Source organism: Arachis duranensis, chromosome 7 (genome assembly GCF_000817695.3).
Source record: "Arachis duranensis cultivar V14167 chromosome 7, aradu.V14167.gnm2.J7QH, whole genome shotgun sequence".
Classification (NCBI taxonomy): domain Eukaryota; kingdom Viridiplantae; phylum Streptophyta; class Magnoliopsida; order Fabales; family Fabaceae; genus Arachis; species Arachis duranensis.
The window spans coordinates 50,758,116-50,763,243 of record NC_029778.3 but is presented as its reverse complement, the minus strand read 5'-3'; the positions used below and the strand labels follow the sequence as shown (position 1 = coordinate 50,763,243).

Sequence of the window (5,128 nt, the reverse complement as noted above, 5' to 3'; positions counted from 1 at the left end):
ATGATGATTTGTTGAAGTATGGCTGGCTGTGAAGCCATGTCTAATCTTTTGGACCGAGGTTTCAACTTATCATCACAAGAGCTTGTTGATTTCTTTCAATTTTGCTGTTGTGAGCAATGATCTGCTAAAGCTTGGCTGGCCATTGGCCATGTCTAGTGTTTTGGACCGGTGCTTTCACTGAAAGCTTGGCTGGCTGTGAAGCCATGTCTAATTCCTGGACCGGAGTCTTAGACTAGCATTGCAATGATTCCTGGAATTCTCATTAAGAATTTTGAACCCTTGTTTTTCTTTTCCACTCAATTTTCGAAAAAGCACAAAAAAAAATTTTAAATCTTAAAATCAAAAATATTTTTATGTTTCTTGTTTGAGTCTAGTGTCTAATTTTAAGTTTGGTGTCAATTGCATGTCTTTATTCTTCTAATTTTCGAAAATTACATGCATTATGTTCTTCATTGATTTTCAAGTTGTTCTTGATGATTTCCTTGCTCTGATCTTTAAATTCTCTTGTCTTGAGTGTTTTGTTGTTTCTCATATGCATTCTCAATTTGTTAGTATCAATAATATACAAACTTCTAAGTTTGGTGTCTTGCATGCATTGTCATTTGATTCTTGTTGCATTTTGGTTTGTCCTTATTATTAAAAATCCAAAAATATTTTTAATTTGTGTCTTTTCAAGTCAATAATACAGAGAATTGAAAATTCAGAACATACAACAGAGGAATTACACAGAAAAAGCTGGGCGTTCAAAACGCCCAGTAAAGAAGGAAAACTGGCGTTTAAACGCCAGCCAGGGTACCTGGCTGGGCGTTTAACGCCCAAAAGGGTAGCATTTTGGGCGTTAAACGCCAGAATGGATACCATTCTGGGCGTTTAACGCCAGGATGGCACAAGAGGGAAGATTTTGTTTTTAATTCAATTTTTTTTTAGTTTTCATAATTTTTCACAATCAAATCTTTTTTAAATCATATCTTTTCAATCATATATTTTCAAAATCAATTTCTTTCCTTTTTCAAAAATACTTGCTAACAATTAATGATTTGATTCAACATTTCAAGTATGTTGCCTTTTCTGTTGAGAAAGGTTTAATGTTTGAATCATATCTTTAAAATTTCCTGTTAGCCAAGTCATTAATTTTAAAAATCAAATTTTTTTTAAATTGTTTTTCAATCATATCTCTTTAAAACCATAACTTTTCAATCATATCTTTTTAATCACATTTTTTTTCAAAATTAATTTTTCAATCATATCTTTTTGATTTCTAATTTCAAAATCTTTTTCAAAATCACTTTATTTCTTTCCCAACTTTAATTTTCAAAAGTTCTTCCCCTCTTCTCACATCCTTCTATTTAAGGATTGACACTCCTCCTCAATGCACAATTCGAACTCTATCCCTCTTGATAAGTTCGAATTCTTCTACCTCCTCCTTCTATTCTTCTTTTCCTCTGATACCTCAAGGAATCTCTATACTGTGACATAGAGGATTCCATATTTTCTTGTTCTCTTCTCTTTCATATGAGCAGGAGCAAAGACAAAAGCATTCTTGTTGAGGCTGACACTGAACCTGAAAGGACCTTAAAGCGGAAGCTAAGAGAAGCTAAAGCACTACTCTCTGTAGAGGACCTAACAGAAATCTTCAAACAAGAAGAAGACATGGCAGCCGAAAACAACAACAATGCCAATAATGCAAGGAAGGTGCTTGGTGACTTTACTGCACCTACTTCCGACTTCTATGGGAGAAGCATCTCTATCCCTGCCATTGGAGCAAACAACTTTGAGCTGAAGCCTCAATTAGTTTCTCTAATGCAACAGAATTGCAAGTTTCATGGACTTCCACTGGAAGATCCTTATCAGTTCTTAGCTGAATTCTTGCAGATCTGTGACACTGTCAAGACCAATGGGGTTGACCCTGAGGTCTACAGACTTATGCTATTCCCTTTTGCTGTAAGAGACAGAGCTAGGATATGGTTGGACTCACAACCTAAAGAAAGCCTGAACTCCTGGGAAAAGTTAGTCAATGCCTTCTTGGCAAAGTTCTTTCCACCTCAAAAATTGAGTAAGCTAAGAGTGGAAGTCCAAACCTTCAGACAGAAGGAAGGTGAATCCCTCTATGAAGCTTGGGAAAGATACAAACAATTGATCAGAAAGTGTCCTTTTGACATGCTTTCTGAATGGAGCATCATAGGTATCTTCTATGATGGTCTGTCTGAACTGTCCAAGATGTCATTAGACAGCTCTGCTGGAGGATCTCTTCATCTGAAGAAGACGCCTGCAGAAGCTCAAGAACTCATTGAAGTGGTTGCAAATAACCAATTCATGTACACTTCTGAAAGGAATCCTGTGAACAATGGGACGAATCAGAAGGAAAGAGTTCTTGAGATTGATACTCTGAATGCCATATTGGCTCAGAACAAAATATTGACTCAGCAAGTCAATATGATTTCTCAAAGTCTGTCTGGAATGCAAGCTGCACCAAGCAGTACTAAGGACGCTTCATCTAAAGAAGAAGCTTATGATCCTGAGAATCCATCAATGGAAGAGGTGAATTACATGGGAGAACCCTACAGAAACACCTATAATCCTTCATGGAGAAATCATCCAAATATCTCATGGACGGATCAACAGAGACCTTAACAAGGTTTCAACAACAATAATGGTGGAAGAAACAGGTTTAGCAATGGCAAGCCTTTTTCATCATCTTCTCAGCAACAGACAGAGAATTCTAAGCAGAGCCACTCTGACTTAGCAACCATGGTCTCTGATCTAATCAAAACCACTCAAAGTTTCATGACTAAAACAAGGTCCTCCATTAGAAACTTGGAGGTACAAGTGGGTCAGCTGAGTAAGAAAATTACTGAACTCCCTCCTAGTACTCTTCCAAGCAATACAGAAGAGAATCCAAAAAGAGAGTGTAAGGCCATCAACATGGCCAAAATTGGAGAGGAGGAAGAAGTAGTGATCGCCACTGAGGAAGACCTCAATGGACATCCACTGGCATCCAATGAGTTCCCTAATGAGGAACCATGGGAATCTGAGGCTCACACTGAGACCATAGAGATTCCATTGGATTTACTTCTACCATTCATGAGCTCTGATGAGTATTCTTCCTCTGAAGAGGATGAAGATGTCAATGAAGAGCAAGTTGCTAAGTACCTTGGAGAAATCATGAAGCTAAATGACAAGTTATTTGGTAACGAGACTTGGGAGGACGAACCCCCTTTGCTCACCAAAGAACTGGATGACTTGACTAGGCAGAGATTACCTGAAAAGAGACAGGACCCTGGGAAGTTCTCAATACCTTGTACAGTAGGCACCATGACCTTCAAGAAGGCTCTGTGTGACCTAGGGTCAAGCATAAACCTCATGCCTCTCTCTATAATGGAGAAGCTATGGATATTTGAGGTACAAGCTGTAAGAATCTCACTAGAGATAGCAGACAATTCAAGAAAACAAGCTTATAGACTTGTAGAGGATGTTCTTGTAAAGATTGAAGACCATTACATCCCTGTTGATTTTATAGTCCTAGAGACTGGGAAGTGCATGGATGAATCCATCATCCATGGCAGACCCTTCCTAGCCACAGCAAAGGCTGTGATTGATGTTGACAGAGGAGAATTGATCATTCAAGTGAATGAAGAATCCCTTGCGTTTAAGGCTCAAGGATATCCCTCTGTAACCATGGAGAGGAAGCATGAAGAGCTTCTCTCAAAACAGAGTCAAACAGAGCCCCCACAGTCAAACTCTAAGTTTGGTGTTGGGAGGCCACAACCAAATTCTAAGTTTGGTGTTGAACCCCCACAGTCAAACTCTAAGTTTGGTGTTGGGAGGTTCCAACATTACTCTGAACATCTGTGAGGCTCCATGAGGGCCCACTGTCAAGCTACTAACATTAAAGAAGCGCTTGTTGGGAGGCAACCCAATATTATATTTTCCTTTTCTTATTTTATGTTTTCTGTAGGTTGATGATCATGTGAAGTCACAAAATCAATTGAAAAAGCAAAAATAGAATGAAAAATAGAAAGAAAAACAACACACCCTGGAGGAAAACTTGCTGGCGTTTAAACGCCAGTGAAGACAGCAAAATGGGCGTTTAACACCCAGTCTGGCACCATTCTGGGCGTTTAACGCCAGAAAGGGGCACCAGACTGGCGTTTAATGCCAGGAATGGGCAAAAAGCTGGCGTTAAACACCAGAAAAGGGCAGCAGCCCGGCGTTTAACGCCAGGATTGGCAAAAGGGGCATTTTTGCACGCCACTTGGTGCAGGGATGAGTTATCCTTGACACCTCAGGATCTGTGGACCCCACAGGATCCCCACCTACCCTACCACTCTCTCTCTTCTTCATCCATTCACCAATCACCTCAATACCTCTTCCCCAAAAATCCCTCACCTATCAAATCCCACCATTCTTTTAACCACTCATATCCATCCTTCATAAAACCCCACCTACCTCACCATTCAAATTCAAACCACTTTCCTTCCCAAACCCACCCTAGATTGCCGAACCATACCCCCCTCCACCCCTATATAAACCCATCTTCAGCCCCTCATTTTCTCACAACCTAAACACTACTTCTCCCCCTTGGCCAAAACACAAAGCCCCCTCCATCTCCTCTATTTCTTCTTCTTCTACTCTTTTCTTTCCTCTTTTGCTCGAGGACGAGCAAACCTTCTAAGTTTGGTGTGGTAAAAGTGTTGCTTTTTGTTTTTCCATAACCTTTATGGCACCTAAGGCCGGAGAAACCTCTAGAAAGAGGAAAGGGAAGGCAAAAGCTTCCACCTCCGAGTCATGGGAGATGGAGAGATTCATCTCAAGGGTGCATCAAGACCACTTCTATGAAGTTGTGGCCATGAAGAAGGTGATCCCCGAGGTCCCTTTCAAACTCAAAATGGGTCAACTTTGATCAAAGGTTGGACCAAGTCCTCATAGATACCACTAAGAAAAGGATGGAGCAAACAAGAGATCCCACTCATGGACATGAGCATGAGGAAACTCCTCATCATGAAATCCCTGAGATATATCAAGGGATGCACTTTCCTCCACAAAACTATTGGGAGCAAATCAACACCTCCCTAGGAGAATTAAGTTCCAACATGGGACAACTAAGGGTGGAGCACCAAGAACATTCCAT

The 5,128-nt window shown here is 40.2% G+C and overlaps 1 non-coding gene across 1 annotated transcript; it reads right to left on the bottom strand.

Moving 5' to 3' along the window:
- Positions 1–2,055: 2,055 nt before the first annotated feature.
- LOC127740938 (small nucleolar RNA R71) lies at positions 2,056–2,163 on the bottom strand. The gene has a single exon (XR_008001794.1). It is a non-coding gene; the product is annotated as a small nucleolar RNA R71 (small nucleolar RNA).
- Between the last annotated feature and the right edge of the window lie 2,965 nt (positions 2,164–5,128).